Here is a 12,998-nt window from a genome sequence, read left to right as displayed (position 1 = left end):
AGATAAGACACAACTGTTCATACTGGTTTTGTATCAAGGAATGGAGTGGCTACAGCACTGGGAGGCATATGTTCACAGGGTGAGGTATATAAAAATGGAACTCACAGAAATCATAAATATTTGTAAATATGGAGACACAGGGCAGGTCAGGACAGAAAATATGATTGTCCTTGTTACAAACAGGTATTTGCTTCTTCTGAAGACATTAACATGAGTTTCATTCATATCGCCACTGTACACTCCACTTTAATTGTTTCAGTGTTGATGTTTGTTCATAAAAAAATAAATGAATGAATACTGGCCTTCATGATATATTTAACAAGTCTCTCAAGATCTGAAATCAATAATCTTAGTGCTATCCAACTAAATTGCCACACTGCCTGCCTCTAACACAGAAGAGTTAAGACTCTCTAAATACAGTAGTTGACCATGACAGCTGATTAGCACCCAAATCTCTTGTATCTGTTGGCAGAACTGTATCTGTTGGGAACTGATGTCCCCAGCATTAGTATTTTGGTTCTGCTCAGTAAGTAGTCTCTTAGTTAACAAATGCAACATGGAAAATGACGTCTGAAAATGAACCTTCCCCTTTTGGTTAATTATGATGGATGGTAATTTTGAAGAAAGTGGTTGCATTTTTTGAGTAGGGACTTCGACTAGATAGATGACTTCCTGAGATCCCTGGAAGGGCCTGGAAATCATCAATCCTCCTGAAAAAGAAGAGGAGCATGTGCCAACCCAGAACCAACTTCCCAGAGTAACTGCTGCTGTTGCAAAAGTTTATCTGCTGAGTAGCATAGACAGGTGCCCCAAAACTGGAAGTACAATCAGACACACAAGAAAGAGGACAGAACTACTGCCAGTCCTGAAGGTAGAAGATGTTCACAAGGAGATTCACATACAAGTTCATAACATGCTTTGTTTTGATGAACCTCTAGCAAGCAAAAAACTATATATACACTAGTAGATCATTAACGTATTGCTAACACACCTGGCATAATTTTTCAAAATGGGAAGGTACTCTCCACTTTACTGGCATAGTCTCAAAGTAGAGTCCCTTCTTTTTGTTTGCTGAGCTCTTGCCTTGAAGCATTTTTCAAGGTTATTTATTTATTTATAATCACGCTAGGCCTCCTAAAGGTTTGGAATCTTGTTTGTTCTAACAAATTGCACTCATAATTAATAAATGTGCTAAACCTGCTGTCAACCTAACTGATGAGGAAAATTTGACTGGGTCCTGGCAGGGAAGGATTTTTCCCTGTTGTGCCTTTTTTAAAAGAAAAAATCTACTTCTGGTTGAGGGCAGAGGTATCGAAATGAGAGACATTATGTAGAAAGATTTTAAAACCCCAAAGAAGTTGAAAAAGGGTAGGATTTTAATTTTAAAGTCAAACTTAAGGCAAAATTTAAGTCATGATTGGAATCCAATTATGGCCTTGGAGAGCATTAAAATGGCAAGTTGACAACAAGAGATGATTGTCCTGTTTTACATATTACCTCTCCAAGAAACAAACTTTTGCCTGATCTGGTATGCTGATTGCCTACCATATTCTTGCTAGTATTTCTCTCTCATGGACATCCGTAACTGCTTTTCCCAAAACCACCTAATACCCAGCCTTCTGCCTGCAAGGTGCTGCTTCAGCTCCTGCTTCCTCACCTCCTACCACAAGATCAGCAGCTCCCAAGCTGCAGCAGCTTCTCTGCACTTCCCATACGCCACATGCTGGCCACCACTGACAAGCTAGCAGAGCACTTGCGTGCAGCACACCTGAGCCATGGAAGAGAAGCCACAGCTGGGGGACATGCACATTGCCAGCTCTACCCAGCCAAAGCTTTACCTACACATGACTTTCAAGGAGAAGGGAGAGTATTATCTCCATTTGGTTACCAGAACTTTGTTCATGGGGCAAATGAAAAGCTGACAGACCTGAGTGATATTGCAAAAGCACTAACTAACATAACTGAATCAGAAAGCAATTGTGTGTTTTGTAATCTTGTGCTTGACTTGCCTGTTTGACAAGGTAAGCCTATCTTCAGTACAGCTCCTTGTATATAATCTCATTTTATATACTGCACCGATTGCTGCACAAAGGGAATTGATTTAAAGCTAATGCATAATGACAGTGAAGACTCTCAGACTTCATCAAAAGGAACCCTGACAATGTATTTGGGCTCCATGAAATCATCAGTAAATTAGGAACATCCAGAGGCGCCAGCAGGCTAACACACAGTTGTGCTGAAGTACCTTGCAAAGGAAAACTTCCTAGTGGTAAATCGATGTAAACCAGTTTTTCAGTGTTAAGGGAGTGAACTGTGAAGTCCGCAAAGAAAAAATGACAGGTTAATACAAGTGGTTTCACTGTTGGTGATTTTAGTAGAACCATGCCAGCCCAACCATTTGTCCGTTCAAAACACAATGCAAAGCTTGAAAGTAACACCAAGCACTTTGGTGGTAAGGAGAAATACCACAGAAATTTTCTACCCTTGGAATAACAACTACCCTCATTTCTAGGGTGAAGAATAAGGGAAATAAAAGGGGAAAAGAAATATAACATGAAAAGCTCCCACTCCTTATTAGGTATCAAAACTCCCATGTGCTAAAAGCCCAACTACCCCCTTCTTGGCTATTAAACTTGTTAGGATTTTCACCAAACACAGTGCAACAACTAGTCATCGACAGATAACCACGCTGAACACTTAGGATTCTAAAATACGAGGACAGCATACATGTGTTAAATACTAAGTTAGAATCATACAATCGTTTAAGTTGGAAAAGACCTTTAAGATCATTGAGTCCAACCATCAACTTATCTGTTATTAATATATTCTTTAATTGGCAAATAACTTATTGCACAAATTAGGTGGACTTTGGACCAGGGCTCTAGTGATAATTGTATTTGTCAGGATGAAGAAGAGCGCCATAATCCACAATTTCAGTATAATATTCTTCAGAAGAATGGGTATTGATTCAATCTAACTGTGGTTATCTAATTGTGGCTATAGGAATTATGATACCTTTTTCAGTATAGAGATTGACTGTAAGTAAATGTAGAACATGCCTGCGATAAAAAAATAAAAACAATAGTGCTATTAGGTTACATGCTATGCTTTAGAAGCTCGCCTGGAGAATTCCCTCAAGTGAAGTTGGGGATAATATTAAAACCAGTGAATCATAACAGCTGCCATAGGGGAATTAGCTGGTACTGTATCCTGTTCTGGTAACCTTGCACCCCATGGACAACTAGGTACATGAAAGCAGCCTCTAGGGAAAAACACTCTTTATTTCTCTTACATGCTACTTTGTAAAAGCCTGAGGTGACAATTTACTATTTGCTGTTCAACCTTTTTTCCCCCCTTCTTAACCACTAAGCCTCTCTGATTTCACTTTCCATCGACGATGCTTAGCTCAGGGCCATAGAAATGAAATTCTTGAAGGACTCCCTTTACTTGGAATTTCCGTAATCAAAGGTATGCGTTTGCTAGGAAAGTCGGTGTGAATTTCTGACTTCCTAATCATGCTACTATACACATATTATTTGCGTCTCCTCAAGCTCTATAGCAATACTTTGAGTCAAAATAAACTATTGGGTCTGACAGCAGTGTTTAGATATCAGTATAAGTATTGCCCAGCTCCACATGGAAGGTACAGGGTCCCCAGCTCCAAAGTATCTGCGTTTCTAAACAGAAAGGTGGCTGAGTAATGCAGTATCTTCATACGTCCCAGAACACATATATTAAAACAGTGTTAAGCAGAAAGGTTATGCTGTATTTCTACTGGTGTTATTCAGTATAGTCGATCCCTGCTAAGAATAACTCTCTGCTCCAGTAACCCAGAAAGTGGAGCAACATACTCTGCTTAAGCCCTACAGCTAATTATCCCATACGGCATTTACACGGGCTTGTGTTTAACCTCTTTGCTCGTATACTATATTCACAAATGAAATGGGGTAGTGAAAACAGGACAGATGTGACAGGCAATAATAAAAAACAGAAAAAAAATTAGTATTTTACCCATTAAAAAAAGAAGTATATATAGCAACTATATGTAAGAAAGGAACAAAATTTTAAGAAAGAATTACTCCACTGTACAGAAGTTGTAAAGGTTGCTGCAAGCTGGTGAGAATCCACTTTGAAATTCCTTCTTTTATTAACTTTCTCAGCAGCTTTAAACATTTTTCCAGTATAATTTTGTGGCTAATAAATTATCATTATTTTGAATTGCCTGAAAATCATTAATCAATTTAGTCACAAAGCAGATCTGTTCGATTTAATGTTCTTATTACTTACTGCCTCAGTGTTGCAATTTTCCCCCTTTGCTTCCTTTATTTCCCTGCTTCTCCTCACATCACCCTGTTGTAATGCCTTTAATATAAAGGAAGGCCTTCATTCTCATGTACTATTTAAATTCATCATGTCTGACCTCTTCAAATGCAATGAATGCATAATTAATTTTCGTTATAAATTTAGAATACTTCCTCTCTTCTTGCCACTTCAGGCTTCCTTTAGCTTTCAACAGCTATCATGTTTTATTTTATATTCCTTAAAAAATTCTTTCTTGCTGTCTTCTTTTCAAACTTCACTTCACATACAATTTGACTCTTTGGTACACACACACAGCAGGAACCTGCCCAGAACCTGATGCAAGAATCACTGGTAAAAGAGTGGGTGTTTGGTCCATCACTGAAAATACACACTGTACCCACATGGCTGGAAGAGCAGCTGGCATAGCAGCCTCTGTGTGCATCATCTTCCCAATAAAGAAAGGTTTTAGGATTAATATGCAGAGTCCTTACTGTTAATACCAAGTATTTAAGAAACAGATACAGCACAGAGCTAAAAGTATACATTTATTTCTCTCTTTAAATTATGTCATTACTTCAGCATTTTTTCTTTTTCACAGTCATTAGGAATGCTTTTACTTCATACTCACACATTTCCAAAATCCTGGTACACAGGCTTTACTTGGATATTGGTTCTCTTGTTAAAATAAGTTAACAATTTCTCTAAAATAAGTTAACTATTTCCCTAAAATGCTGCCAATTGCACCTTCAGCATGACAATGGGTGAGCAACTCGAATTCACGGAGACAGGGTTATCAGCCAGAGACTACAGGAAAAAAAAGCAGCTTGCTCACTTTTAATTTCAGCACCTTCCACGTCATGAGGACTATTGCTTGAGGGAACTTCCTTCCAACTTGATGGCACTCCAAATTAAGAACTTTGCTGAGCCGCATTGGGCTTATCTAATTGACCAGAACAGTTTTGAAATGCACTTCAAGCTGAACAAATAGACTTGTGGAACTGCAACACTCAAAATGTTTTCCCATGAAGGGCACAGAGGTGGAAGACTCGGTTGGTATACATTTATGTCTGCTCAGTATTCCCAGTTTGTAGGATAAGCATAACAGTACACTCCAACTAAACCAACATATTTCTTTTATGACAACTGCATTGACTTTAGTTCCTGCATTTCTTTTTTCCTGTGAAACAGTCTTCAAAGAAGTCTTTTAGAAGACTAAAACTATTGCCAAAGGAAAAAAATCAAAAGAACTTAAAAACTGATAACTAGTCATCTCTAAAAGATCAGGAGACCTCCAGAAACACTGGTCAATTTAGCTGCCTTCCACTCTGTAAAACACACCACCTGAAGACTGATGCTTTAGTGCATGCATCAGATCTACTGTAACTTCACAAGAAACCCTTCTATATTCAAATTAAACTACAGTAAAACTTTGCAGTTTAGTTGTCCTGCTTTTTCAGGACACCCCTCCATCAACACCCTTCCACATCTGTTGGCTCACTGACTTGAAGAGAGCCCTGTTTCAGACCAGTAAAGCATGAATTGTCCTTGAAGTCTTTCCAGGCTTGTTTTGTTAAACCAGTTTTTGTGGAAAATATGTAATTTTGCTGGCATTTCCATTCTGCTCTCCAAACATAACCAATTTTAACCAATAGGCAAATTCTTGCCAAATGAGGTCTCAATGACATGACATCAAGGCAGAAAGGTCACACTCTGAGAATGCAATAGCAGCTGCAATGTAATTGTTTTGATGGATTGTCTTAGGAGTGGTTTTGTTAAGGCATGAAGTGTCGAATTTTCCTGTTTATCCATCAAAAAAAGAAAGGAAAGAGACTGCACAAATACTGTGCACTTTACCTTTTGAGTATAATTCAGATAAACTGATCATTTCCTAATGGAAAGCCATCTGCTACATGCACTATATTGCTGTTCTTATCTACTTTGCTCAGATTTAAAAAAGCTGTAACATGAAACTGAACGATGTTAAAAGCAAGTGAATGGTACAAAGTCCAGAGATTTAACTTATGCAATGGAGATTATTGGAAAGATGGTTATTTCATATGCAGTATCTGATATAATGAACAGCTATAATCCCCCTAAAAAAAAAAAAAGCCTTTAAAAAAAGTTAACCCAGTCACTTAAAACATGGTCTTGACAAAGTGCTAACATGCACTAACTTCAGACTACAGTCCTGAAGGCTGTGACTACGTGGAGGAGTACACTTGTATCATTTTCTTGGTCCTACAGAAAGATGGTGAAGTGCTTCATAAGGAAAATGGCATTCCTGTATGGTTACTTATTGAGACAACTACCCTGGAAAATATCCTGGGGAGAAGGAGGAGAAAGAAGGAAAATCCTTGAGTGGCAAGAAGATTTATTGGATAATTTAATAGGATTTTCTCATCACTAAATTCTATTTTTCTTCTGTCCCTAATCACCTTTCTTCTACCTCATTAAATCCAATTTCACTTCATCGTATCTTTCTTTCCTCTCTAATTTCATAGATCACCATGTAATTTCTCTCTCACCAAACAGCATACCTTCTTTTTGCATCATTCTTTCCACATCTACTCTTTTCCACCTTGGCATTATGCTGCCTCATTCCCTGCTGATTACTTCTCTTGCCACAAACTGGTCACTCCTATAATGCTGTCCACCCTTTCTGCAGCATTCTGAAAACACTGTACATCTCTACTTTGCTCAATTTCTTCCTTTCTGTTAGCCAATTTGTTGGCTGAGCCATTTTGAATTTCTTAATTTTTCTTATTTCTAGAAACATATACATACAGAAATGAAAAAACCAAGCTATACAATCATTAAATCATATTATATGGAGTTACACCCATGCTCCTGCACACATTGTTAACTATATTGTCGGTTCACCACACAAAAGTAAAAATAAATTTAGTATTTCTACGTAGTTTGGACTGATTTGCATTTTATTCATGCCCCTGAATTATGCTTTATGTTTCAGCAATGAACCTTTCAGTAATTCTGCACATTTTCTTATTTTACATAAAGAATGAGACTAGTTGAACATTATGTCATCTTGGAAAGACTCAACAACATACTTGAAGCACCGTTCAATCTTGTCTTCATTGGAAAGACTGAATCCTGTCAAATAATATCTCAATACCGTGTTTTGTAATATGTCCTCCATATATTCTTAATGAAAGTGAAAATGTCTCTGTACACACACACAAAAAAATCCTTCTTAGGCCCTGTTCCCCATCTCTCAAGGTTGTAAAGGAATATATGACAAAAGAGAAAAAAACAATTATTGGTGCTGGTAGTTAATCACCTTTGAAAGAGTCCCTAGTCTTTCATTTTACTAGATCCTTTACATGAGCCAATTATCATCTGAGGCAAGAAAAGGGGCTGGCACACTCCCAAGAAGGGCAAAGCCCCAAATAATCAGACACTGTAGGAGGTTTGACTTGTTCCTGTAATAAATACACCTGTCTGTAGGAAGCCAGCTTGGCTTGGGTGTTTGCATTACATTACCATAAGCACAGTATCATGAAAGTGAGCAAATAAAAATCCTCCTAGAAATGGAAGCATGGGAATTGCAGAGACACCCCAGCAGGACCTGGATAAGTATCAGCTTTGCGACATTTGGCTCATGTACTGCTTATAAACTGCAAGATGAAGCCATACCAAAGGCCCCCAGAGCCTGGACATCAGGGGTGTGGGGCAAAGGCAAGCGCTTCAACTGGACAGTGTGGTCAGGACTGAGGTGGAGTTGGCAACCCATCTTTGACCCAAGCTGGTGATAGACTATGCAGAGTCAGTTTGAAGCCAAGTGTGCACCTCACCCAAAAAGTATAGATGCATTTGTGCAATGTGCTCCTGAAGTCCTAAACTGTGATCGCTCTGAGCTGTCCCTGCACAAAGCCAGTTCCCAGGAGATAATACCAATCACCAACCAGTCTGCCAGCTCTTCACAAACCTGTATATTCAATCAATTGTCCCCAGTGGTATGGGCAACCTGGCAAAGAGAGTATGTACTGACCTCTTCCCTAACTATATTTAATGAAAGAGGGAAAAGATGTTTGAGGGACAACATTACCAGCAATTATTAATTAGTGATGACAAATTAATAGAAGACAGTGAGTATCTTCTGGTTTAAAACCAAAAAGGGCCTAGGGACGTCCAATCATCAGATGATCAACAGAATATTTTCAGTAGATCAAGCAGTATTGTCTGGAACTGGACCTATTCTCAGTTTTTCTTTGGCAGAAGGCTAAATGTAAAATATTAATATCCTGGTATCGTCCATGTGTTCACATGTTCACAAAGGACAATTTAAACTGTAGCTCTCCGTATTTACTAACAGAAATTGGCATGAAATGTTTAAACATACCCATCTCAAACTAAACACTGCATACTTTTTGCAAGAAGCCCCCAAACCCTAGCTCCTCTTAGATCCTTCTGATGAATCTGCTTTGTATACAGAAGACTGACTAGACACAGCTACAGAAGGATGCAAGTCCAAAAGCATCTGCAGAGATGCAAAATGGTTTCAAGAACATAATAATAGGTGAAGGTAACATAAATTTTAGTCAAATTCATATAGATTCAAAGATGCAGCACATGAATAAATGGGGTTCTGGGGCAGGCATGTCATTCCCACTATTCTTTCTTCCTGCTGGAAGTGCTCCATCTGCTTGCGTTACTATTTCTTGACTGTCAGACAAAATCTTACTATTATTACCATCTTTGTTATCACACCATCTCCTTAAAACCAGTGCTCAAAAATCCCTGTTTCTTGGGGATAGTATTACAACCTCGATCAAGAGACAACTAATGACCATTAGAAGGGCTTGCTGCACAGCACATACAGTTAATTCATTTTACCGTTCTTTTTCCCATGAGTTTTCTGCAAGGACATTTTAAAGAATGACAGTCAAGTATCACTGGTTACTTTTATGTTCCTAGTTGTTTCTGAATAGGATACATTCAACCAGTAATAAATCTGATAAAATGGCACTGCAAAAATGCAAGCTAGCCAGCTGTCCAGCAAAGTCTGTACCTACATAAAGCTGATCCAGAGGTAAACATTTTATTTAAGTGAGAAATAACAAAGTCAATGCTCAACATACTGTTGATATTGATTAAAATCAATGATGACATGTAAAATGGTACGCTGTGATACTGCACTGTGAATCCCAAATATATAAAAATCACAAGTCAGGTTTCTCAAAAGTAGGATTTTATACAACTGTTTAATAATGAACGTGGGGTCTACTTTTTTAAATTCTTTAGTTTCTTTTTGTTACACTTAAAGTGATTCATCTTTTCAAGGTTTCACCACCACCACCACAATGCCTATAAATTCATGAAGGCTCTATGATAATAATACAGTGTAAAAGCAGAGAGTATTGGGATATGTTTGACAGTATTGGGATATGTTTGACAGAAAAGAAACTCCAAAAACAAGACCACAAAGTAAGGACCGCTGATGAACCAAACGAAGGCAGGATAATGGAAGCAGGACAGGGTGCAAGATATCAATGTAGTAAAAAAAAAAAAAAAAATATATATATAGTAATAGCTATGCAAGATTTTAAGTTAACTCACCTAAAATCATGCTAATTGTATGTAAAATGTGGGCACAGAAAAAAAAAAAAAAAACCCAAACAACACATCAATTCCAGTTTGTTCTGTACTATATTTTCCAGTCAAGGGTCCAATGTTATGTTTTATCATATTTAACAATGTACAACTCTATTGGAATCAACTTAACTAATGAGATTTCAAAAATATACATTGTTGCATTTATCTAAGGTAGTAAGAAATTCAAAATTCCTTTAATGAGAAACTGATATATTTTCATTTTGCTGTCAAACAGTCTTTGAGGTTCTACTACAAGTGAATGCATGCGTTGCATTAAAATTCTTGTGTAAAGCTACATTCATCATTTGCTTTAGAAAAAAACCTCTCAACCATAAAACTGCTTCATCTGGACATAAAAATGTAGAACACCAAGGACAGAAATAGGAAGAAGAAATCATTTAGATATAAAGATACAATAGTAAAACCTGATGCACTGCTACATTAAAACATATTGGTGCTCAACTTTATTTTTGAGTTCGCCATACCAATAGCTCGTGATTAAAAAGCAAAAAATAAAGATTCATTACACTTGAATACTATACACCAAGAAAAGCAATGTAATTCCACATATCTGCTCCTGATTTTATCTATATAATAAAGAACACTTTCATATTTTAGGGCATAAGTGCATTGAGCATGTGAAAATCAACATACAGACGGCATCAGTCAATTCAGAGCCAGCACATCAACAGCTTTTCTGACGGATGGATTTTGTCTGGAGACAGATGCTAGGTTCAACAGTAAGAGAAACTCTTATACAGGACCAAGAAGATGGAAACTCACCCTATGGGACTTTGAATTGAAGAAGAAATGAAAAATTCAGTGAAACAAATGCAACACCTGTGCTTCAACCTTGGAAAATATTTTGGATTCAGGGCCTGACAGTACTAGTACATGTTCAAACATCATATGAAAACCCTCTAGCCTACTGGGCATGGGAACTGACAGTCAATATTGTAGCGACTACTGAACGACATGAGTGAAAATACAGAAGCAAATGAGTTCTCATTTGTCACAAGCATAAGAAGATGACAGAATTCAAACAATATCATTTTAATATTTTACCATGCAATTTAGGTTTCGTCAAGAATGCAGAAACTCTGAAGTCTAACATAGAGAAAATGTTAATTGGTGTAAAGCATTAACTTGTCACTGCTGTTTTCTAAAAGCATGTGAGCAAAATATCAGTGGGGAGAAGGGGAGGGATGCAATATTCATTCTGCAAGATTTATGTTAAATCTGCTCTGCTTTCAGGTCGTATACTTTGTTCTTTTAAAGCTTCATTCATAGTTGTCTATATTCTGCTTTCCTTTCAAAGCCCTTTTTTTAGCCACAACTTTATATGCCTCTGGTGCATCAACATTTCAGTAGCAGCATAGGGCTGGCATTTGCCATTTTTATTCATGCAGTGCAATATCTTATTATTCAAACATGGTCATGAATCCCACTGGGCCTGCTCACAGCCTTAACTGAGAGTAGGACTATAAGTATTTAAATCTCTGAAACTGTCAATTTATTTGGAGAAAACTGATGATAAAACATGCAATTTATGCCATTTGAGGCACCTTGTTTTCCATAAAGAATTTACGTGAGCACTGAAAAAAGCCAATCTTCCCTCAACCAAGGGTAATTAAAACCACAAAACCCGTAAGGAGTACCAATCTTATATTAAAGACACGTTTAGATTAATCAAGTCATTGAAGAGACAGGAGGCAAGATGGCAACACTGAGGACGATGTTGTTTCCTAAAAGTTGAAGTATTTTGTGATATGAATCTTAATAGCCCTGTAGCGTGCCGCATGGACAAGACCAGTCCAAGGCTTGTAATTCTGCAAGTGGAGAGCTGGAGGAGAGGCAGCCATAGCACTCCTGCTATGAAGGGAAGTTCTGGGCTCAGAAGGTCCTAGTTCTATCACCAGAGATCAGTTCTGTGGCCTCAAATTGCTTAATTTCTCTGTTCTTCAGCTTTGCACCTGTAAATGGGGGTAAAATCTTGGTTTTTCTCAATCACAACTCCTCTTGCCTCATGAAAATACAAAGTCAGTTGCACACAGACACACAGATATATGGTGCTGATGACACCAAGCTGGGTGGAAGTGTTGATCTGCTGGAGGGTAGGAAGGCCCTGCAGAGGGACCTGGACAGGCTGGATTGTTGGACTGGGGCCAACTGTGTGAGATTCAACAAGGCTCAGTGCCAGGTCCTGCACTTCAGTCACAACAACCCCATGCAACGCTACAGGCTGGGGGAGGAATGGCTGGAGAGCTGCCTGGCAGAAAAGGACCGAGGGGTGTTGGTTGACAGCTGCCTGAACATGAGCCAGCAGTGTGCCCAGGTGGCCAAGAGGGCCAAAGGCATCCTGGCTTGTATCAGGAATAGCGTGGCCAGCAGGACCAGGGAGGTGATAGTGCCCCTGTACTCGGCACTGGTGAGGCTGCACCTCGAGTACTGCATTCAGTTTTGCGCCCCTCACTACAAGAAGGACATGGAGGTATTAGAGCATGTCCAAAGAAGGGCAAGGAAGCTGGTGAAGGGTCTAGAGCACAAGTCTTATGAGGAGCGGCTGAGGGAGCTGGGGCTGTTTAGCCTGGAGAAGAGGAGGCTGAGGGGAGACCTTATTGCTCTCTACAGCTACCTGAAAGGAGGCTGTAGCGAGGTGGGGGTCGGTCTCTTCTCCCAAGTAACAAGCGATAAGACGAGAGGAAATGGCCTCAAGCTGCGCCAGAGGAAGTTTAGGTCGGATATTAGGAAAAACTTCTTCACCGAAAGGGCTGTCAAGCATTGGAACAGGCTGCCCAGGGAAGCGGTTGAGTCTCCATCCCTGGAGGTATTTAAAAGACGGGTAGATGTGGTGCTTGAGGACATGGTTTAATGGTGAACTTGGCAGTGCTAGGTTAATGGTTGGACTCGATGCTCTTAAGGGTCTTTTCCAACCTTAACGATTCTATGATTTTATAGAAGTATATATGCACATACCTACACACTCTGGCATAGAGGACTCCGTCTCCCACGGAGAAGCACTTCATGTCAATGGATACTAAGAAATATTAACTAACGTGCATCAACTTTGTAGTACAGCATGT

At 38.8% G+C, this 12,998-nt stretch overlaps 1 protein-coding gene across 1 annotated transcript in view; it reads right to left on the bottom strand.

Moving 5' to 3' along the window:
- Positions 1-12,998, bottom strand: part of SORCS2 (sortilin related VPS10 domain containing receptor 2) — a gene marked incomplete at its 5' end in the record, with an annotated part of 571,875 nt that overhangs the window by 272,882 nt on the left and 285,995 nt on the right. The window lies entirely within an intron of this gene.

The sequence above is a fragment of the Platalea leucorodia genome, assembly GCF_965183815.1.
Source record: "Platalea leucorodia genome assembly, chromosome: 6".
NCBI classification, from domain to species: Eukaryota; Metazoa; Chordata; class Aves; order Pelecaniformes; family Threskiornithidae; genus Platalea; species Platalea leucorodia.
This window is presented reverse-complemented; position numbering and strand designations above follow the sequence as displayed.